The following is a 24,724-nucleotide window of genomic DNA, read 5'->3' as shown; positions in this document are numbered from 1 at the left end:
TACTACAACTACAGAGTCTGCCTGTGGGGGGTGCTGCCTTATACTACAGGGTCTGCCTGTGGGAGGGTGCTGCCTTATACTACAGAGTCTGCTTGTGGAGGGGGGGTGCTGCCTTATACTACAGAGCCTGCCTATGGGGGCTGCCTTATGCTATAGTCTGCCTATGGGGGTGCTGCTTTATACTACAGAGTTTGCCTATGGGGTGCTGCCTTACACTAGAGTCTGCCTATGGGGTGCTGCCTTACACTACAGAGTCTGCCTATGGGGTGCTGCCTTACACTACAAAGTCTGCCCATGGGGTGCTGCCTTATACAACAGGGTCTGCCTATGGGGTGCTGCCTTATACTATAGAGTCTGACTATGGAGGCTGCCTTATGCTATAGAGTTGACAGAATGGGGCGCAGAATGGGTGCAACACATGATAGAATGGGGGCGCAGGATGGGAGCAGCACATTACAGAATGGGGGCGCAGGATGAGAGAAGCACATGACAGAATGGGGGCGCAGCATGACAGGATGGGGACGCAGGAGGAGAGCACCACATGACTGGATCGGGACGCAGGAGAGCACCACATGACAGGATGGGGGTGCAAAATTGAAATAGCACATACCAGGATGGGTGCAGCACATACCAGAATCGGGGCGCAGGATGGGAGCACATGACAGGATGAGGGCACAGGAAGACAGTAGCACATGACAAGATGGAGGCGCACAAAACAAAATGAGGGCACAGGATAGGGGCTGCACATGACAGGAAGGGGGCGCAAGATGGTAGCAGCACATGACAAGATTAGGGCGCAGGATGGAAGCAGCACATACCAGGATGGAGACCATATACCAATATAAATGCTCGCCACCCGGGCATAGAACGGGTTCAATAGCTAGTTATATATAACAGTGTCCATTATATGCACTGTCAGCATTCAGCTCTGCTTGCTGGTTTGCTCTAAATGATAGGCATACTTGTGGTTATATGCTGACTACCTTATCTCCCGGCATCTCTCAATGCTTTCAGAGAAGTAGGATTATTAGCTTGTCAACACATGATTATAACAATGAATATCGCATATGAGTGATCATGTAATGACCGATCGAACTGGCAAGCAAAGGTGAATCCTAATATTGTGTATCTTATGGCAATACCTTAATATACAGTGCTGATACAATGAATACTTGCTGTAAATGTATCATAGGAAAATATTAATAAAACTGCTCATAAATTAATCTCTAACTTTTTACCCATAAAAACCTGGATAATAAGGAAATGATAATAAAACACAAAGCAGTGTAATAGTACTTTCCCATCTTCACATATGTACAACCAAGAGTTAACTGACTAATATTTTAATACATTTTTTAATGAAGGGGACAGCGCTCCTAATGAGTTGCCACAGAATAAAGAGAACTATAGGAAGGTCATGGGAGCATAGCTTGTGAGCTTTGTTCATGAGCAGAGAAGCTACCAGCGAACGCCAGTTCTCCAACGCCAAAAACAATTTCCCAGACCATTTGTCTACAAAACTCAAGAGAATATACAATATTGTCATCAACAAAAGGGTATAGGTCTACAAAATACCATAATATTGAACATGCTGCCCAAAACGTACACATATGCAGATATCAAGTAGTTCTACAGTATATAGGAAAGTTTTCAATTTAGTGATCTTATTTTGGGTTGCACAGTGAAAATTCCCATAAGCCTAAGGGAACCTCTCATATCCCCAAATGCTATTAACCTGCAGATATAGTGTTAGTCTGCATGTTAATAGCGTTCCAAAACCATGTGGCCGCTGGACTGAACTGAAATCCCAGCCGGGATTTAAATTATTCTTTAAATTATTCTTCCCGGCAGCTTTGGGATTTCAATCGCCACTCAGTACAGTTATCGGTAGATGTAACCACACCCCACCCCATTCAGTAGATCAGTGCCGAGTTGGCTGTCAGTCATTGCTGGGGCATGATTACAGACGCCAATCACTATGTATTGAGTGGTGACTGAAGCCACGATGGAGCCACCTCTATGACTGAAAGCTCAGGCATAATAAACTAATTTCCTTCTGCCAGCTGTGCACAGACCCATGAGAATGGGTCTGTACACAGGTCAGTGTGTTTCCACGGATCGTGTGTCCGTGGGCAAAATACGCTGACATGTCTGTTTTTTAACAGCAGCATGGGCCGCAAAACATCCCGCACACGGATGACATCCGTGTGTCATCAGTGTGACATGTATCGGCTCCTGGGACGCAGTGGTACAGTTAGTGCTGTTCCTCGGCGTTGGGCGCTGAAAACAGCTTACATTATTCTCCCCTGCTCTGACAGTGAATAGCACGAGCAAGGGAGAATGTTGAGAGCTTCATTCAACTGATAAAAGTGGAAGCAGCTGATGAGACTATTACTTCCCATCAGCCTTCCTCAGCTGCTGCTATTAACAGCGAGAGGACGTGGCGCCTGATGGGAGTATTTATGCGCTATAAATAAATAAATTTAAAAAACGTTGTGGGTTTCCCTGTATTTTTTATAACCAACCAGGCAAAACTCAGCTGTCAGCGTTAGCAAGACTGGTTAACAAGAATAGAGGGGTCCCCATGCTGTCTTTATTTATATAAATAATTAAAAAAACAGCATGGGGTCCCCATCATTTTTGACAATCAGCCTTGCTAAAGCAGACAGCTGGGGGCTGGTATGCTCAAGCTGGTAAGGGGCCATTGATATTGACTCCCCCAAGCCTAAAAATAGCAGCCCGCAGCTGCCCAGAAAAGGCACATCTATTAGATGAGCAAATTCTGGCGCTTTGCCTGGCTTTTCCCACTTGCCCTGTAGCGGTGGCAAGTGGGATTCATATTTGTGCGGTTGATGTCACCTCTGTATTGTTTGATTACATCAAGCCCAAGAGTTAGTAATGGAGACGTGTAAGACACCTATTCACTACTAATCCTATAGTGATTTTTTTATTTAAAAATAACAAATCACAGTTATACTCATCTGACGCCCATTCCACTGAATCCCTCGTCTCCTGTAATAAAATAAAAATAAAAAACAACAATATACCCCACCTGTCTGACGTTCTGTCCCACGCCGTAATCCAAGTCTGGAGATAAATAGTTTTCAACCTGGACAGTGCCAAGATGCAACCATCCAGGCTGAGAACCACTGATGAATGAGCTGCTTGCCGAGCGGTGACCTCATCAAGGTTACCACGTGTCACTGAGGCTGCGTTCTCAGCTGGTATGAATTGCGGTGACCTCAGCATCGTGAGAAAAAGTCACTCAGTTCACCATAGTTCAGCTCAGCGATTTCACCACAGATCAAACATACCCATTTTTTAAATTATTTATTTAAATCATTTTAAAAAATACCGGGGGGGGGGGGGGGGGGGGACGGGACACTCTATTCTTCATAACCAGCCTTGCTGAAGCTGACAGCTGAGGGTTTCAGGCCACGGCTGTCAGTTTTGCCTGGCTGGTTATCAAAATTACAGGGGAACCCATGCCGTTTTTTATTAATTTATTCATTCATACTCCCATCAGCCACCGCCTGCTCTCACTGTTATCGGTTGAATATAACAACCTTTTTCCCTTGCTCACACTGATCGCCGGCAGAACCGGGGAAAATTGTTGAGACTAGCCTTCAGGCACAGCGCTAACTGTAAAGCTGCTTCCCAGGTGCTGGTACGTGTGATATTGATGCGGCACAAGGTTGCTATACCTATGCCACAAGTATTACACACACAGACAGTAATATCTACGGTACCGGAAATACCAGGATGTGTGAAACCGGCCTAAAGGTGTAGAATAACATTGGGTTGGGTAAATGGAAAATTACAATTTTTTTCCAATAAAATGTTGCTTTGGCCTCAAGTTTTTAATTTTCAAAAGGGATAATAGAAATCGAATTGTACAATTTTTTACGCAATTTCTACTGAGTACGCCAATATCCCATATGTGGTCAAAAACTACTTTTGAGGTCCAGTGCAAAGCTCAGATGGAAGAAGCTCCACATTGGAGTTCAGATGTTGCTGGAATGGTTTGAGTGTTCCATGTGACACTGGCAGAGCCCCTGAGGTGTCAGAACAGCGGAACCTCCCATAAGTGACCCCATTTTAAAATCTACACCCCCCCAATTAACTCATCTAGGGATGCAGTGAGGATGTTGACACCACATGTCTCATGGAAATGTATTCCATTTTGCGGTGAAGAAAGAATAATTACCGTATATACTTTGAGTATAAGCCGAGATTTTCAGCCCATTTTTTTTTTAGGCTGAAAGTGCCCCTCTCGGCTTATACTCGAGTCATTGTCCCAGGGGGTCGGTGGCTGTCACATACTCACCTGCTCCTGGTGCAGTCCCTGCATCTCCGATGGTCTTCGGGCGCCTACAGTTCTTCCTAGAGGTCACGAGGTACCGCTCATTAAAGTAATGAATATGACCGCGACTCCACTCCCATAGGGATGGAGCGCATATTCATTACTTTAATGAGCGGTACCAGTGACCGCTGAACACTGGAACAAGCTGCTGGCGCTGAGACCATCTGTCAGTGAGAAGCAGGGACCGCGCCGGGAGCAGGTCAGTATAACGGGGGGAGGGTGAGCATTGCAATAATCACCTGTCCCCGTTCCACCGCCAGGCGCCGCTCCGTCTTCCGTGCCCTCTGGCTGTGACGTTCAGGTCAGAGGGCGCAAAAACACGTTTAGTGCGCAGGGCTGCCTGAACAGTCACTGCAGAGAGCCAGAAGACAGAGCCTGGCGGTGGAACGGGGGCAGGTGAATATCGCAAGTGCCGGGGGCCTGAGCGACGAGAGTTGAGTATGTCATTATTTTTTAATCACAGCAACAGCATATGGGGCATATTACTCCATGAAGCATTTTATGGGGCCATAATCAACCTTTATGGAGCATTATATGGGGCAAATGTTTCTGTGGAGCATCTTATGGGGCCATTATTAACCTTTGTGCAGCATTATATGGGGCATATTTTAATATGGAGCATTTTATGGGGCCCATCATAAATTTTATGGAGCATTATATGGTGCGCATTTTGTATGGAGCATCTTATGGGGCCCATTATGAACTGTATGGAGCATTATATGGGGCTCCTGATTCAATATGGATATTAAAAAACACAACCTACTGATGTCTCAATTAATTTTACTTTTATTGGTACCATTTTTATTTTTGAAGTTTACCAGTAGCTGCTTCAATTCCTACCCTAGGCTTATACTCGAGTTATTAAGTTTTCCCAGTTTTTTTGTGGCAAAATTAGGGGTCTCAGCTTATACTCGAGTATATACGGTACATTTTTATCACTAAAATGTTGTTTTAGCCCCAAAAGTTTTAATTTCTTTAAGGGCTAAAAGTAAAAATAGGACATCACAGTTTGTTGTGCAATTTTTCCTTAGTGCACCAATACCCTAAGGGTAAGTTCCAACAAGGCATTTTTTCAGCTTTTTTTTTTTATTACAGATCTTTTTATGCAAATTTTCAGCTGCGTTTTACAGTACCAGCTACGTCTATGAGATTTCAGAAAGCTCATGCACACACCTTGTTTTTATTATCATCAGTATTTTGTGCATTGCATGCTTTTTTGCATAAGAGCATGTCATTTGTTTCATGTTTTTTTTTTAGTGTTTATCACCCACTGACATGAATGAGTAGTGAAAAAACGCTGAAAATCCACGGCAAAAATGCAGGTATCAGGTTTTGCTGCTTTTTTTTTTGTTCCAAAACCTGATTCTGTAGAATAGGACTTGTTTGCACTAAACTTTATCAGCATGCACAAGAGAAATCGAGGATGCCAAAAACACAGCCCCCCCAAAAGAAGCAAAAATGCGAGAAAAACTAAGCAAAATCTGCTTTTTTTCTGCAGTTTCCTGGCAAGAGATCAGGTTTTGCTGCTGAAAAAAAAAGCCTATTGTGAACTTACCCTAAATGTAAACGGGAACTACTTTTCACGCATAGTGAAAAGCTCAGAAGAGAAGGAGCGCCATATTATAGTGCAGATTTTACGGTTATGGTTTGTGGGACCCATGCCCCACTGGAAAAGCCTGTGAGGAGCCAGAACAGCAGAACCCCCCATAAGTGATTACAAACTGCACCACTCAATGAATTAATCTGGGGGTGCAGTGATCATATTGACACTACAGATGTGATGAGCTGACTTGGGAGGGACGGAACGCTATTTGCCTCTTGGAGCCCAGATTTTTCTAGTTAGTTTGAGGTGCGGACTCCATATACAGAGCCCCTAATTGCTAGAAGAGCAAAATTCCCCCCTCAAGTGACCCAATTTCGGAAATTATACCCCTTTAGGAAATTATCTACAGATATAGTGACAATCTGACTCCATGGGTGTTTTCCAGAAACAAGCAACAGTGGATATTGCGGAGTGAAAATTGGAAATCTGCCATTGCGGTGCCCAGAACATCAAGACGAGTTTGTGTTAATGGAGACACACACCCATAAATTACCGTAAGTAGGCTCTCATCGCTTCAGAGATGCCAAACATGTGGATGCTAAATGTGGTGTAGGTACACAGTGGGGCTCAGAAGGGAGGGGGTATTTGGATTTGGGAGTGCAGAATATGCTGAACCTTTTTTTTTTTTTTTTTTTTGGGGGGGGGGGGGGGGGGGGGGGAGTCTGTGAGGAGCCGTAGTGCTTTTCCAGAGCCTTTGAGCTACCAGTAATGTGGAAGCCTCCTATATTTCCACTTACATCGGGGTTTCCATCTAAATCTCTGAGTGACATGATTCAGATGAAACCCCCAAGGGATCCATTCACTATAGTGAAGCAGCAGAGTTACCCTGGACTCCATCTTGCCTCTGTTCAGCGCTATCCTTTTCAGAGGTGCACAAAACTGAGGCCGACTGTACTTTTATGCACTGCTAACAAGATGAACACCGTCGGACCATAGGCCAGATGGCGTCCACAGAGCTGCCATCTGCCTCATTATAGGGAATCATCCACGGGATGTTCTGTCTGAATCACATTTTGTAGAGATTTAGGAGAAGTTCACACTAGGCGTTTTTTTAATGCTAATTTTCAGCTGCGTTTTACAGTACCAGCAAAGCCTAAGAGATTTCAGAAATCTCGTGCACACACATTATTTGTTTTTCATGAGTATTGTGTGCTTTCCATGGTTTTTTGAACAGAGAGCATGTCACTTGTTTCAGCGTTTATCAATCATTGACTTGAATGTGTGGGGAAAAAATGTTGAAAAAAAATGCACCTAAAAGCAGGTATCATGTTTTGATGCAATTTTTGTGCCATAACCTGATTCTATGGAATAAGACTTTTTTTTTTTAAAAAAACACTAAATTTTATCAGCATGCACAAGAGACAAATCTAACATGCTAAAACTGCCAAAAAACACATAAAAAATGCAGCGTAATAAAAAGGAATCATGCTTTTTTTCAGCAGCTTCTTTCTTGCCAAGAGACCAGGTTTTTCTACAGAAAAAAAAAAAAACACTGAAAAAATGCCTAGTATGAACCTGTTCTTATACAGATACCCAGGTGTAAGCGCTCAGCATAGAGAGCAAGATAAATATGAGCTGAGCCTTAGGCCGGAATCACACTAGAGAGGAATACGGTTGAATGCTAATCAAGAAAAAATCGCATAGCACTCGGCCCAATGTTAATCTACAGGGCAGCTCCCATCATCTGTTTTTCTTCTCGGCCGTATTATACGTGTGAGTGAAATTTGCACTGTATATCGGCCGAGACTCACCAATACAAGTCTATGGTGCAAGAAAAAAACGGAGAACACATGGACCATTGGTGTGACTTGCGAAAAATACGCAAGCATTTTCCTCATTTAAGCCCATTGAGCCATTAAATTCAGTGGGGAAAAGCATTGAGAAATACGCATGTCATACGGATGCCATACGAATGTCACACGGATACATAGATGCGAGGAAATCGCATCCTCGCATTGCAAACGGATTACATACGGATCACTGTTTGGGAACATTTGTGCGATTCTCGGCCGTCAAAATAGGCTTTTTTTTTTTTTTTTTAAACGTTGTGTGTGACGCAGACCTTACTGTGATTTTTGGGAGGCAGAATGAACAAAGCAACAGCAGGTGAAGAATTGGTTTTATTTTTATTTTGTTCCTCGTGCGGTACAAGTGATTTGATGACTTTATTCTTCGGGTCGTTGCGATTACAGAGATTCCAGATTTATATTGGGTTTTTTTTGTTTGGCTGCTTCTCACACACTAAAATCCTTTTTTTTTTTTTTGCAAAATCGAGTTTTTGCTTTGCCATATTTTGAGAGCTATTATTTTCCATATTCCTGCCGACAGAGTCATGTGAGAGCTTGTTTTTTGCAAAACAAGTTGGCGTTTTCATTGCTACTATTTTCAGGAACTATTTAGTGCCATAATCTAAGCTACGGTATTTTCTAATAACAGAGGGGACAATGTCACTGTGCAAGTCGCATAGTGCACAGGTCGCAGGGAGGCATACAACAGGGACTAGCATAGCCCCTGAAATGAGCGTCATTGATGATGCTTTGTTTCAAGGACGGGGCAGAGGCTGTGACAATGACCGCAACCTCTGTCCCCTGCTCTGACGACGATTCGTTTTGAGTATTGCTGAGATTCTCAAATGAAGCATTATCACACAGGAATTAGAAAATATCTTACATTACAGCACTAGATAGGGAGGGATTTACAATATAGGGGAGGGTAAGGATGGATCTGGATTTACAATTAAATTTAGCTTGTCGGACCACCCCTTTAAGCAAATCTATTTACTAAAGATCCAGGGTAAGATAAGAGGAGTATGGCATTCATGGGAGGAATTGTTTCCTCTTATTTTTATAGGGATCAAGTTGTTTTTTTTTTGTTGCACTACTTCAAGAACAGAGTTACTTAGGTGGAAACTTCTTTCTTTAAAGAATACTAATTGATGCTATAGATAAAATACCACTAATTTTAGGTGATGATCTTCTTGTGATTACATGTTTACTCTGGTTATGGGAAGAGGCAAAAAGTAAAAAGCAACACGAGCTTCCTACTGAAGAGCAGAAAGCACAGTTTCCTCTGGCAGAGACCTGTCTGTCCGCTCAATTACCTCCGACAGCACCTGCCAGGAAGCCGGGCTTTGTATGGCCTCTCCGCATCCCAGCGGGGCTTAGACACCCTTCATTGCGGACTGTTGATGCATGAAGCATAAGAGGGGATGGGCAATGTTATACTGAGAAGGTCAGGCTCTACACAGGTATCAACAAGACTGAACGGATTGTGAAGGACCACGAGCCGCTGTGCAAGGATCGATCACACGGCACTTTTTTCACGTTCAAGAAAAACTGACGGAGTTTAATCAGTGATTTTTATCAGAATGTTATCAGTGTCATACGAGTTTTATCAGGGTTTGGTTCGATTTTCAATTTTTCTGTGATGCATAAAAAAATTAAAAAAAGTTTCTCCACCTTGTCCTAACAGTCTATGACAATCAGCTCACACTTGGATGGTATCGGACCCATAGAAATTGCATTACTGGTTATGATAAGCACGAGATTCACGATTGGATATGACTGAGCAGTTTCGTGCAGACAGCTCGGTTTGCCGTTCTGAGTCATCCAGAAAAGCAGGATGAGCATTTTGTCACTTACTTTTTTTAACTCAACAGCTATTAATCATTTACAGGACCATTCAGAGTTTCCTATTCCACCATTGCAATGTATCCATTCAGATTGGATGCTATGCTGTGAACCCGTATGGCGTCCGTTTCTTCACTGCACCCATAGACTTGAATGGAAGAAAGTAGTGCATGCTGCAATGTTTTTCATATGCCCCATTACATAACGTTATTCCAAGCGTTGTCCGTTTTCCCACGGATAGCACACAGACTTGTGAACAAGCCCTTTTAGGTACAAGTACTATCTCTCATACGCAAAAACGGATGTCTGGATGAGCCATTAACTAAGGATAAAAAGGAGTGCAAAATGACTTTGAAGTTGATTGTGGTGATGTTAAGTAATTCTACCCTATACTGATGCATAGACTTTTCTAATCAGTTTTATTTTCTGTCTGTACATGTGTAGGAGGAGGAAGCCATCAAGCCTGAACTGCTGCTCACAACATTTATAGATTTACTTTACAGCAGCCACATGCACATTCAATCGTCTGCAGATGTTCTGTGCATAGGAGACTTTTCTAGGCATGCTTTGTAAGCTGTACAGAGGCCATTGTGTAGGGAGGAGGAGGAAGTGAACTGTGACCAGAACTTTGTATTCATCTACACCAGCAGATAATCGTTTAAACGATGGATGATGTAATTGTGACGCACAACTAGTACATGATGTCAGAAGAGTGATTGTACAGGACGAGAATCGTGAGTGGAATGGTTGACTGGTGATTAGTGATGAGCGAGTGTACTCGTTGCTCGGGTTTTCCCAAGCACGCGCAGGTGATCTCCGAGTAATTGTTAGTGTTCGGAGATTAAGTTTTCATCACCACAGCTGGATGATTTACAGCTATTAGCCAGGCTGATTACATGTGGGGATTCCCTAGCAACCAGGCAACCCCCACATGTGCTCAGCCTGGCTAACAGATGTAAATCATTCAGCTGCGGCGATGAAAACTAAATTTCCGAGCACTAACAAATACTCGGAGGACACCCGAGCAATGAGTATACTCGCTCATCACTACTAGTGATCATTACATCGCAACACCATGAGCTGTGATCACAGACAGGTAATCTGATAGGCATTTGTGTTCAACCTTCACATCCCATGAGTAACCACTAATTATTTCAAATACATTAATTAGTAAAGTATTGTACAAACATTTCTATTACTTGTGTAAAGAATATTTACTAGAATTTGCAAAGTGAAACTGATATTTTTTCAATAATCACGAATATGTACAGAGTCAGGCTGGCCTGGTGGGGCGCTAGTGTAATCCCCAGTGGACCCTTGCCCACAGAGAGAAAGGAGGAAAAAAAATAAAAAAAATAGTGCCTGCGGGCCCTTTCACCCCTGGAGGTGGTTTGCTCATTAATGACCGGGCCAATTTTTACAATTCTGACCACTGTCCTTTTATGAGGTTATAACTCTGGAACGCTTCAACGGATCCCGGTGATTCTGACATTGTTTTCTCGTGACATGATAGCGGTAAAATTTCTTTGATATTACCTGTGTTTATTTGTGAACAAAACGGGAATTTGGCGAAACATTTGCAATTTTCAAACTTTGAATTCTCATGCCCTTAAAATTCAGACATACTGTATGTCACACAAAATACTTAATAAGTAACATTTCCAACATGTCTACTTTACATCAGCACAATTTTGGAACCAAATTTTCTTTTTTTTTGTTAGTAAGGTATAAGGGTTAAAAGTTGACCAGGGATTACTAAATTTTTATAACACCATTTTTTTAGGGACCACCTCACACTTTGAGGGGTTTATGTGATAGAATGGTGTCACTGTTGGGTACTGTTACAGAACCCCCCAGCACCAAGAATATGTTATGCAGTATATGTATGTATAATAGGTTCCATGTGAAATGCATCAGTCCACAGGCTGCGCCCCTGGGCAGAGGGGACAAGATATTCTCCTTCTGACCTCCCCCACCTTTGTAATTCCCACAGTAAATATCGGCAGGCTCCGGCCACCTGCGGCTATTGTAATGTATGTCTGGCCTGCTGTTTTTCTATTGGCCTGCCCTCTGTATCTGTGTTATATATTCTGTGTGCTGTGAATAAAGTGTTGTTAGACTGGAAATACGCGGAGAAGCAGTGAGATTTTATATGCACCCATGTAACCAAAGAATTCCAGCCAGCGTCCTTCATTCAGAATCCAGCCAAGGCAGAGTGGACCTCCTGAAACACGGGGTGATACCTAAAGAGGTACTACAGCACAGTAGACCCCGTTACAGGTATCTTCAAAAAACTGCACCCCTGAAGGTGCTCAAAACCACATTCAAGAAGTTTATTAACCCTTCTGGTGCTTCACAGGAATTTTTGGAATGTGGAAAAAAAATGAACATTTAGCTGCTTTTCACAAAAAAACACTTCAGATCCAATTTTTTTTTATTTTGACAAGGGTAACAAGAAAAAATGGACTCCAAAATTGTTTTGTAATTTCGCCTGAGCATGCCAATACCCCATATGAGGGAGAAAACCACTGTTTGTACGCACGGCAGAGCTCGGAAGGGAAGGAGCGTCATTTGACTTTTTGAATGCAAAATTTGCTGGAACAACTGGCGGACGCCGTATCACGTTTGGAGAGTCTCTGATGTATCTAAACAGTGAAAATACCCCACAAGTGACACCATTTTGGAAACTAGACCCCCCAGATCTAGATGTGTAGTGAGCACATTGAACCCTCAGGTGCTTCACAGAAGTTTATAACGTTGAGCCATAAAAATAAAAATTTCCCCACAAAAAATGGGGTTTTTTTGCACAAAATATTCCATTTTCATAGAGGTAACAGGAGAAATTGCACCATAAAATTTGTTGTGCAATTTCTCCCGAGTACGCTTATACCCCGTATGTGGGACAAAACCACTGTTTGGGTTCACAGCAGGGCTCGGAAGGAAAGGAGCGTCATTTGACTTTTTCAATGTAAAATTTCCTGGAATCATTAGCGGACGTTCCCATTTGGAGAGCCCTTGATGTGCCTAAACAGTGGAAACCCCCCACAAGTGACACCATTTTGGAAACAAGACCCCTCATTGAGCCAAGAAAAATAAATAAATAAATAAATAAAAAAATCACATTTTCCCCACAAAAATGTTATTTTGGCCACAAATTTTACATTTCCATAAGGGTAACAGGAGAAATTGCACTATCCAATTTGTTGTGAAACTTCTCCTGAGTACGCCGATACTCCATACGTGGGGAATACTACTTTTGAGGCACAGTGCAAAGCTCAGAAGGGAAGGGGTGCGATATTGGAGTTCAGATTTTGCACGAGTGGTTTGAGGGTGCCATGTCACATTGGCAAAGCCCCTGAGCTGCCAGAACAACAGAAACCCCCTGTATGTTAACTCATTTTACAAACTACACTCTCCAATGAATTCAGCTAGGGGTGCAGTGATCATATTGATGTAAGGAGGTGACAGAGTCCGTCAGGTGTCTTTCCCCCCTTGTGGACACTGTACACATGTATCACGTGCGGCACCTTGACGTTTACTAATGCTGTATTGTTTATGTACTGTAATGTGTTATGTATAGAAGTAGGGATAGGATAGAAGATAGCATAGAGTAAAAGTGGGGTTAGATTAGTGGGGCACATTAGAGATAGGGAATAGGAATATTAGCTTAGCTTACTTAGCATGGGGTTTTCCAGTCGGGAGGGACTACAGAGCAGTGCAGCATAGAGCAGGGGGATATAGGCAGGGACTTCCTGGTTAGGGCTCAGTGCAGTCAGGATGCAGCAGTGAGAAAGGACAGTTTGCCAGCCGTGGGGATAAGGCTGCTACGGCAGGAAGGGGTCCCAGGCTGAGCGGCATACAGGAGGTCACCAGCGTGAATAGAGACCAACCCGAGGAAGATCCAGGGTCTATGACCGGGGCAGATGTAGCTGACATGGCAAGCCTGGCACCTTTTCCTACTGAAGCCGGACCAGGGGATGGTAGGAAGCTGGTGGGCCTAAAAGCACGGACGGGACAGAGATTGTCCGGAAATACAGAGATTGTCCAGAAGCGAGGCAGAAATTGCAAGCTTGAGAGACACCACTCTGTGTACACTGTGCTGCGTGTGTGATGGAAGCACTACTGCTCAGTAAAGTTAAACTGTTGAAAAAGTACATTGTCTCTGAAGTGGTTTGAGGAGCTCGTGGATCGGGAGCCGGAGTGACAGAAGTCGAGGGGACTGACAGTAAACGTGCATTTCATCTGTGGGGCGCCAGAGTGTGGGAACACTACAGCCTGTTGCATGACTATCACCCTATACCACTGAGCGGTGAAGAAAGAATAAATTACATTTTTACCACTAAAATGTTGTTTTAGCCCCAAGTTTTTAATTTTTCTAAGGGCTAATAGGAATTTCATTTACTTCAAACTGAGTTCCATTTTTCCAGAGTGTGCCAATACCCTACATGTAATCAGGAAATATTTTTGAGGCACAGTGCAAGGCTCAGAAGGCAAGGAGCACCGGATTTTACTGTTATAGTTTGCAGGTGCCACAACCCACTGGTAGAACCCATGAGGTGCCAGAACAGCAGAACCCCCCATAAGTGACCCCATATTACAAACTATACCTCTCAATTAATTCATCTAGGGGTGCAGTGATCATATTCACACCATGGGTGTGTCACAGAATTTTACATTTTCACACAAGTAGGTAATAATGGCACCATAATTTATCCCACAATTTCTAATGAAAGTGGCAATACCCCATATGTGGCTGTACAGTACTACTTAACCTATACGGAGAGACTCGGAAGGGACAAAGTGCTTTTTGCCCCCTGGAGCACAGATTTTCTTAGAACAGTTTGAGGACTCCATATACAGAGCCCATAATTGCTGGAAGAGCAGATTTCTCCCCCCCTCAAGTGACCCGATTTTGGAAATTATACCTCTTTGGGAATTTATCTACAGGTGTAGTGACGATTTTGACTCCATGGGTGCTTTCCAGAAACAAGCAGCAATGAATGTTGCTAAATTAAAATTGCAAACTGGCGTTGTAGTCACCAGTACGTTATGCGCAGCCCGTGCTTCTCAAGACATGCATCCGTAAGTTAAGCGGGCTCTCAACGCTTCAGAACTGCCAAACATGTGGATGCTATACATTGGTTAGGTATACTGTGGGGCTGAGAAGGGAGGGGGAATTTGGATTTTGGAGTAGAGAATTTCCTGAATTTCTTTTGGAGGGTTAAAGAGCCATTTCTCTTTTCCAGAGCCTTTGTACTACCAGTAACGTGGAAGCCCCCTATATTTCCGTTAACAGATGACAGACCCGAGGGGGGCTTGTTTTTTTGTGGATTGAGTTTAAGCTTTTATAGGGAACATTTTACATAACATTTGGGATCACATTTATCTGGCACTCTACGTTGAGCACTTACTTTGGGGCTTCCATCTAAGGCCTCTTTCACACATCTCTCCAGAATTCTGTTCCATTAAATTCCTGCAGCAGTCTCTCTCTCTCAGATTTACAATCTGCACATGATCCATCTTGTCAACAGTTTGACAGACTGTGACTAATTCTAAAAAAAACGATGTGTGAAAGAGGCCTAAATCTTTGAGTGAGGTGCTTCAGATGAAACCCCTGACAGTTCCATTCACTATAATGAGACAGCAGAGTTAGTTTGGACTTCGTCTGGCCTCTGTTCAGCAATGTCCTTCTTTTCAGAAGTGTACAAAACTGAGGCCGACAGCACTTTTATGCAATCCTAAAGACGGACACCACCAGACTACAGGGCAGACGGCATCCACAGTGCCTTCATCTGCCTCATTATAGGGAATCTTCCGCCAGAGGTTCCGTCTGAATCATGTATTTCAGAGATTTACATGGAAACCCTGGTGTAAGCGCTCAGTGCAGAAAGCAGGATAAATGTGAGCTAAGGCTTACTGCAATCTTTTGGAGGCAGAATGAAAAAAATCTAAACGGCAGGTGAAGAATTGGTTTTATTTATTTTTTACACAGTTCCACGTGCGGTATAAGCGATTAGGCGACTTTATTCTTCAGGTCAGTGTGATTACAGCGATACCAGATTTATATCAGGTTTTTATGTTTGGCTGCTGTCACACACTAAAAGACTCTTTTTATCGCAAAAACTAGTTTTTTACATCACCATAGTTTGAGAGTTATAATTTTTCCATATTTTGGCCCACAGAGTCACGTGATGGCTTGTTTTTTGAGGGATGAGTTGACATTTTTATTGGTACCATTTTCAGACATGACATTTTTTTGATCGCTTTCTATTCCGATTTTTGGGATGGGTTTATACCGTTCCGCGTTTGGTAAAATTGATAAGGCACTTTTATTCTTCCGGTCAGTACGATTACAGCTATACCTCATTTTTATTGTTTTTTTATGTTTTTGCACTTTTACACAGTAAAAACTATTTTATAGAAAACATTATTATTTTTGCATTGCTTTATTCTGAGAGCTATAACTTTTGTATTTTTCCGTTGATGGAGCTGTATAGTGGGTTGTTTTTTGTGGGACAAGATGACGTTTTCAGTGGTACCATTTTTAATTATATCCGTCTTTTTGATCGTGTTTTATTCCACTTTTTGTTTGGCTATATGAAGATAAAGCATTGTTTTCTGCCTGTTTTTTTTTTTTTTTTTTTATGGTGTTCACTAAAGGGGTTAACTAGTGGGACAGTTACGGTGTCGTTCCACACACGGCGATATCAAATATGTGTACTTTTATTGTTTAATTTTTTTTCATACAAATATTTATTTATGGGTACAATTTCTTTAGATTTTTTTTTTTTTTTTTTAAATATTGTTACAATTATTTTACAAAAAAAATTTTTTACTTAGTCCCACTATGGGACTATCATTTTTTGTAGGCTGATCACTTGCATAGCATGGGGATGCAGCAGCAAACTGTTAGCTCTGCACTGACAAAGCTGCTGATCATGCGTCATGACGACATTGGGTCACCATGGCAATGATCGGAACCAAGCGTCACTCCGTGGGGTCTCCGATCCAAGGGCAGAGGGGCTGTCATCCCTTCGTCGGCTCCCGGAATGCTGCAATCGAGTTTGATCGCAACATTTAGGGGGTTAAAGTGCCGGGAGCAGTGCGGGACCGTTACTGGCACTTAGTGCCGGGGGTCAGCTGTCAGAATCAGCTGACAACCGGCAGCAATCACCCACACACCACCATGTGTGCGGACAATTGTGTAGACGTAATAATCCGTCCCTGGTCAGATAAACACAAGTCACATGGACGGACTATTACGTCTAATGTCAGAAAGGGGTTAATATCAGCCTGTGTGCACGCACGATCGCCTGGAAGTAATAATACGTCCCGCGTCAATAAGGCCCAAGGCGCGTGGACGTGTTATTACTGACAATGCCGGAAAGGGGTTAAAGAGAATCTGTCAGTAGGATTTCACCCCCCATATTATTTACCGTATATGTCCATGTAGCTCTTTCAAAGACAAGTTCAAGAGTACCTTTACATGGCCAGTCTGCTGTTACTAAGAAATCAGTGCTTGAATTGATATGCAAATGAGGCTGATGAACTATGGTATATCTGAAGCCTTTGTCACTCCAGCTCTTTTTCCTGCTCAATGCTGCTTCATCCTTCCTGACACTCAGCCTCTATGCTGTGGGACTTCAGGCAAAGTAGCCGTCAATCAAGCAGGAGTAGGTGGTACTGGGCAAGAAGTAGAGCTGGAGTGACAAAGGCTTCAGATTACCATAGTCCTTCAGCCTCATTTGTCCTTCAAACATGGATTTCTCAGTAATGGAGGAACAAAGTAGGGGGTGAAGTTCTGCTGACAAATTCCCTTTAGGCTATGTGCACACGATGCGGATTTTCTGCGGATCCGCACTGTGATGTACAGTACAACGTAAATCAATAGGATTAAAAAAATAGCTGTGCAGATGGTGTGGAAAAATCAGTGCGGAATTGCTGCGGATTTCAAAGAAGTGCATGTTACTTCTTTTGTGCGGATCTGCAGGGTTTCTGCACCCCTCCATGTTAAAAATCTGCAGTGGCAAAATCCGCAGAAAATCCGCACAAAATCTGCGGCAAATCCGCAGCTGCGGATTCTGCCAGGAGATGCGGATTTTGTGCAGAAAATTCTGCACCTCTTTTCCTACGTGTGCACATAGCCATAAGCAGTTTGTTCACATTTAACCTTCTAAACTTATAACATGTGACTCATGTTGCAAGATATCCTGTCTGCGCATAGACATTAGAAGTTTACCAACCTACCAGATACTGATAAAAAAGTACAAATAATTATTGTCTATGCCTCACTCCTCGTCATTGGTTCACAACATATAGGCAGAGAAAAGGTCTGTGCATTCATATTAATGGGGGACTTACAGTTATGACCATTGGATCAATACATAATTCAGAAGAGAATTCTAGAATAATTAAGTTGCTCCCCCAATTAAAGAAGCACTCTTCCTCCCATCAAAGTTTTTTATCATCTTAATATACTGCAGTCATCATATTATATAGCACTGTGTACTTACAATTGCTCATTTTGTCTTTGTACCCAGCTAATTCTTCTCTTTGCTCTATGTAGAAACAGGAAGAATCTTGTCCCTGCATAAATCATTCCTCTCTTCCACTCCTAACCCAGGACTTATGCAAACCTCCTGTTTCTATGTAGCGTTTAGAAGAATCCAGCTAGCCAGTTTTTAATCAAGTGATGTCATAGACCTAACTGACGAGAGCTAAATTAGCTGGACAGAAAAGCAAAATGAGCAATTATAACTGCATAGTAGTGTATAATATGATGACTGCAATGTATGAAAAGGACACACATTTTGGAAGTGCTTCTTTAAATATTAAATTTCTTTGTCAGATCAGGCTGAACAATATTTTGCAACTGTAATGTTCCTGTTGCTGGATATTGCTGTTACATACTTTTTAGGTTCACATTTATCCTGTACTTTACTTTGAGCACTTCTATTGGGACTTTCAACTAAATCCCCCCCAAAAAGGGATCTAACAGATCCCCTGACAGACCAATTCATTATAATTGTGGCAGATGGAGTCATTTTAAACTCTGTTAGGCCTTCGTTTTGGTGACATCCTACTTTTTAGTTAGACAAAAAAGTGTGCTTGTTTGTGCCCACCTAAAAAGATGGACCCCACTGGAAAAAGGCCAAATGAGTCCACATTACACTTAGATTCATCTGGATTGAATCACATTTTTAGGATATCTGGACCCAATTGCTCAGCGTAGAGAGTAGGATAAATGTGAATAAAGCCTTATAGCATCCCAAGTTGTTCTTTTGCTTCCTTTTTTGAATGCTCACCTAATGTGTCCAGTGGTTCTGGTGCTAGAATGGTTAAAAAATAGAAAATCGGGGAAACCAGATGCAGCTTCTCACCATCTCTGAACACAGCCGTTTCTCTGCTGCCCCTCCAATGTATTATTACCCAGTGTCTAACACTCAAGACCTCCATGATCTATAGAAGAAAGGGTGACATCACGCCATAGAGTGCAAGTATACCTTTCACATAGGCCATCAATGAAAATTCCCATTTAAGCTACTTATAGTAAATATCTGATGGGACAATCATTTTAGATACATTGTCAGGGTTGTAACGTCAGGCAGATCAGACCCTTGATAGGGCTCATTCAGATAGAGATATTAAATGTCCATGTGCTGTTAATATGACCTTTATTATTTATTAGATTGTTCATATAAAAAGGACATATAGATTGTATAAAACGGACAAACGGATGCAGCGCAAATATGGATGAAAACCAGATAATTTTGTATACACTTATGTGAACCTGGTCTCACTCACCTCTCCTCACTTCTGGTCCCCTTCATATGGAGGAGTTGGGCCTGCAGTGGAGAAGTGAGACAATAATATAATGATGAATCCAACAGGTAATGGCCAATAAAAGAAACTGCTGCCCCAACGGTAAGAAATAGGCATAGTCCTGGCAAATCAGGAACTGTTAGCAACTAGCAATACATATGTCTAAATGGCTGATAAGAAAATAACCTACAGCCTACAATGTGTTTCATGCGCCATTCTTAATGAGGACCATGCAGGAATAAGATGCAATGAATACATTAAGAGGCACACACCATAAAATGAATCAGGAGCATCTTACAATATTCCTTCATATATGGAACACGTGAACATGTCTGACCAATGCTGGTCTATGTTGCGACCTCATGCGCATCATTGCTGTGACAGCATCAGCATTATCAGGAAGTGGGCGGGGGCTATGTATCGCTCCATACTGAGTCATGTGACTCGGCGTTGATCACATGATGGGTCTCTTGGGTAACGTCATAAGCACAATCAGGAAATAGGCGGACACAACGGTCTTGGATCTACTGGGATAGAACACTCCCCGATGCTATTGACCTCTGACACTATAAATAGTCAGCGTTCCAGCGCTTTATCACCCCTGGACAAAGCATTTCAATGCGAAACTGTGGTGTCAACCTGAACATTGATTTCAAAGGTAATTACCTTTTGTAATGGACAGCACGGTGGCGCAGTGGTTAGCACTGCAACCTTGCAGCGCTGGAGTCCTGGGTTCAAAACCCCACCCAGGACAACATCTGCAAGAAGTTTGTATGTTCTCTCCGTGTTTGCGTGGGTTTTCTCCAGTTTACTCCCACATTCCAAAGACATACTGATTGGGACTCACAATCTAGGTTCCCTATCGGGGGCAGAGATGATAATGTGTGCAAACTGTAAAGCGCTGCGGAATATGTTAGCGCTATATAAAAAGATTATTATTATTATTTTGTATATGTAATGTACTCTGGCCGATGCATCCATATTTATGGGTATTTCAACATTTAAACTACTTTACAACCACAATTAGCCTCTTCTGTGGCAGTGTGTGTGTGTGTGTGTGTGTGTGTGTGTGTGTGTGTGTGTGTGTGTGTGTATGTATACTGTATGCTGTTTTTATTTAAAAAAATTTTTTTTTTTTACTTAACTTACAGGGGACCTTTCACCAGTTGGAGCATGTGTTAAACTGGTTGCGTCGCGGAATAGTGGCTGCACAGCTGAGTACAATGTAGTTCATTTCTCCTCTCTGTTGCGGATATATTAGCTGGTAAAGTTCGGGTTATAATTTGTTATAGTTCAATAAGGCGGTGCCAGAGATTTGTCTCTGGGGTGTGTACTTCTTCCCCTGCACAACATTCACCAGTCATAAGGAAGGAAATATGAACACAACCCCAGCAGCAGCTTAGGAAAGGTTTTCTCATTTGTGCTACAACTCTGAAGTAGAGCGAATGTGATTACTGACACCTTTCATCTCACAGCAGTCTGTGTGGAGGAAGAGGCAATAGAGGAAGAGACGAGGGTCATTACAGACACCATACAGAGGCTCCTGGTAGCCAGTGTGGATGGGCCTAGTGTTGTCTCATTACAAACACTTCTAGCAGCTCTTCTCCCACCGTATTTGCTGCTCTGCTGTACTGCCCCCGAGAAAAGCTAAACTTATTAATAATGACACTGAGCTCTGCTCCTGGGAATCACACACATCTCTGCAGTGAGAAACCTGCTCTAAGTTATAGGGCCGTGTTCTTTTTACCCCAGTATATTGATGCCGGCTTATGACTGGTCAACCAAACACAGGGGAAGCAGAACACACCCCAGACACAAATCTCTGGGAACGTCCAGCTGATTCTATCATAAGTTGTAACCTAAACTTTATAAGTGGATATCTCCGCAGCCAGGGATGGGGCCTAAGACATAGGGTGCAGCAGGCAGCGCAGTCAGGGATGGGGTCTAAGACATAGGGTTCAGCAGGCAGCGCAGCCAGGGATGGGGCCTGAGATATAGGGTGCAGCAGGCAGCGCAGTCAGGGATGGGGTCTAAGACATAGGGTGCAGCAGGCAGCACAGCCAGGGATGGGGTCTAAGACATAGGGTGCAGCAGGCAGCGCAGCCAGGGATGGGGTCTAAGACATAGGATGCAGCAGGCAGCATAGCCAGGGATGGGGTCTAAGACATAGGGTGCAGCAGGCAGCGCAGTCAGGGATGGGGTCTAAGACATAGGGTTCAGAAGGCAGCACAGCCATGGATGGGGTCTAAGACATAGGATGCAGCAGGCAGCGCAGTCAGGGATGGGGTCTAAGACATAGGATGCAGCAGGCAGCGCAGCCAGGGATGGGGTCTAAGACATAGGGTGCAGCAGGCAGCACAGCCAGGGATGGGGTCTAAGACATAGGGTGCAGCAGGCAGCGCAGTCAGGGATGGGGCCTAAGACATAGGGTGCAGCAGGCAGCGCAGTCAGGGATGGGGCCTAAGACATAGGGTGCAGCAGGCAGCGCAGTCAGGGATGGGGCCTAAGACATAGGGTGCAGCAGGCAGCGCAGCCAGGGATGGGGTCTAAGACATAGGATGCAGCAGGCAGCGCAGTCAGGGATGGGGTCTAAGACATAGGGTGCAGCAGGCAGCGCAGTCAGGGATGGGGTCTAAGACATAGGGTGCAGCAGGCAGCGCAGTCAGGGATGGGGTCTAAGACATAGGGTGCAGCAGGCAGCGCAGCCAGGGATGGGGTCTAAGACATAGGGTGCAGCAGGCAGCGCAGCCAGGGATGGGGTCTAAGACATAGGGTTCAGAAGGCAGCACAGCCAAGGATGGGGTCTAAGACATAGGGTGCAGCAGGCAGCGCAGTCAGGGATGGGGCCTAAGACATAGGGTGCAGCAGGCAGCGCAGCCAGGGATGGGGCCTGAGATATAGGATGCAGCAGGCAGCGCAGCCAGGGATGGGGCCTGAGATATAGGATGCAGCAGGCAGCGCAGCCAGGGATGGGGTCTAAGACATAGGGTGCAGCAGGCAGCGCAGTCAGGGATGGGGTCTAAGACATAGGGTGCAGCAGGCAGCGCAGTCAGGGATGGGGTCTAAGACATAGGGTGCAGCAGGCAGCGCAGCCAGGGATGGGGCCTGAGATATAGGATGCAGCAGGCAGCGCAGCCAGGGATGGGGTCTAAGACATAGGGTGCAGCAGGCAGCGCAGCCAAGGAATGGGGTCTAAGACATAGGGTGCAGCAGGCAGCGCAGCCAGGGATGGGGTCTAAGACATAGGGTGCAGCAGGCAGCGCAGCCAAGGAATGGGGGTTGTCACTGGAGCAACATAGTCATGTACAAGCGGAAGAAAAAAATCTCCCAGATGAAAAGCTTTTTAAGGCTATTTTTCTGAGGTTTTTTTTCCAAAGATGAGATCATGCACAGAGAGTTAACCCCTAAATGGCCTTGACATCACAGAGCGGATGGGATGTAACAAGACAAAGGAAATAATTCATCAGGATAGATATAGATAGACAGATAGATATTACACCCACACTGCACTGCTCCCACACTGTGACGATCTATGGTCTCAGCTATGCACAGAGGTGTTCTGCCACCAAGGATGACGCTCACCTACCTGCCTGTCAGCCACGGACCTATGAGGAGGACAGGGAGGCTGCGGGCTGAGTCCTCTCCGCCATCATGCAGCCTTTCCTCTGGGTGTCTTGCTCATTCTGCATTGCTTCCCTGTTTACAGTCTCCTGCCTCAGTCCTCCGCTCTTCTCTGTCCCCCGTGCAACAAGGAAGCTAAAAATAGTTCCAGCTCTGAGATTGTCTCTCTGTCTGTCTAGTCATGTGAGGCAGCCGGCAGGCCTGTGCTGCTGTACTGTGAGGCTGGTAGTCGCAGTGTACAGGTGTATGCCCTCCTATATACCTCTGTACTGTGGGACTTGTAGTCGCAGTGTACAGGTGTATGCCCTCCTATATACCTCTGTACTGTGGGGCTGGTAGTCGCAGTGTACAGGTGTATGCCCTCCTATATACCTCTGTACTGTGGGACTTGTAGTCGCAGTGTACAGGTGTATGCCCTCCTATATACCTCTGTACTGTGGGACTTGTAGTCGCAGTGTACAGGTGTATGCCCTCCTATATACCTCTGTACTGTGGGGCTGGTAGTCGCAGTGTACAGGTGTATGCCCTCCTATATACCTCTGTACTGTGGGACTTGTAGTCGCAGTGTACAGGTGTATGCCCTCCTGTATACCTCTGTACTGTGAGGCTGGTAGTCGCAGTGTACAGGGGTATGCCCTCCTGTATACCTCTGTACTGTGAGGCTGGTAGTCGCAGTGTGCAGGTGTATGCCCTATATACCTCTGTACTGTGAGGCTGGTAGTCGCAGTGTACAGGTGTATGCCCTCCTGTATACCTCTGTACTGTGAGGCTGGTAGTCGCAGTGTGCAGGTGTATGCCCTCCTGTATACCTCTGTACTGTGAGGCTGGTAGTCGCAGTGTACAGGTGTATGCCCTCCTGTATACCTCTGTACTGTGAGGCTGGTAGTCGCAGTGTACAGGTGTATGCCCTCCTATATACCTCTGTACTGTGGGGCTGGTAGTCGCAGTGTACAGTGGTATGCCCTCCTGTATACCTCTGTACTGTGGGGCTGGTAGTCGCAGTGTACAGGTGCATGCCCTCCTATATACGTCTGTACTGTGTGGCTGGTAGTCACCGTGTACAGTTGTATGCCCTCCTATATACCTCTGTACCGTGAGGCTGGTAGTCGCCGTGTACAGGTGTATGCCCTCCTGTATACCTCAGTACTGTGGAGCTGGTAGTCGCAGTGTACAGGTGTATGCCCTCCTATATACCTCTGTACTGTGGCGCTGGTAGTCGCAGTGTACAGGGGTATGCCCTCCTGTATACCTCTGTACTGTGGGGCTGGTAGTCGCAGTGTACAGGTGCATGCCCTCCTATATACCTCTGTACTGTGGAGCTGGTAACACCGTGTACAGGTGAATGCCCTCCTGTATACCTATGTACTGTGAGGCTGGTAGTCGCAGTGTACAGGTGTATGCCCTCCTGTATACCTCAGTACTGTGGGGCTGGTAGTCGAAGTGTACAGGTGTATGCCCTCCTCTATACTTCTGTACTGTGGGGCTGGTAGTCACAGAGTACAATTGTATGCCCTCCTGTATACCTCTGTACTGTGGGGCTGGTAGTCGCAGTGTACAGGTGTATGCCCTCCTGTATACCTCTGTACTGTGGCGCTGGTAGTCGCAGTGTACAGGGGTATGCCCTCCTGTATACCTCTGTACCTTTGGGGCTGGTAGTCACAGTGTACAGGTGCATGCCCTCCTATA

General features: G+C 44.3%; 1 protein-coding gene across 4 annotated transcripts in view; it reads right to left on the bottom strand.

Moving 5' to 3' along the window:
- Positions 1-23,324, bottom strand: part of PLEKHM3 (pleckstrin homology domain containing M3) — a 480,455-nt gene extending 457,131 nt beyond the window's left edge. Inside the window, exons 1-2 of one of the 4 annotated variants that reach the window (XM_077275714.1) lie at positions 23,004-23,324; positions 19,400-19,440 (exon numbers count right to left, since the gene is read on the bottom strand). The gene's annotated coding sequence lies outside the window, so the exon portion shown is untranslated. Of the gene's footprint in view, positions 1-19,399; positions 19,441-22,999 lie in introns of all 4 variants that reach the window. The other 3 variants (XM_077275715.1, XM_077275716.1, XM_077275717.1) reach the window with 3 other exon arrangements.
- Positions 23,325-24,724: the final 1,400 nt, after the last annotated feature.

This window comes from Ranitomeya variabilis, chromosome 7 (assembly GCF_051348905.1).
Source record: "Ranitomeya variabilis isolate aRanVar5 chromosome 7, aRanVar5.hap1, whole genome shotgun sequence".
In the NCBI taxonomy this organism is placed as follows: domain Eukaryota; kingdom Metazoa; phylum Chordata; class Amphibia; order Anura; family Dendrobatidae; genus Ranitomeya; species Ranitomeya variabilis.
Note: the sequence above shows the minus strand (reverse complement) of the source record. Positions and strands in the feature narration are given on the sequence as shown.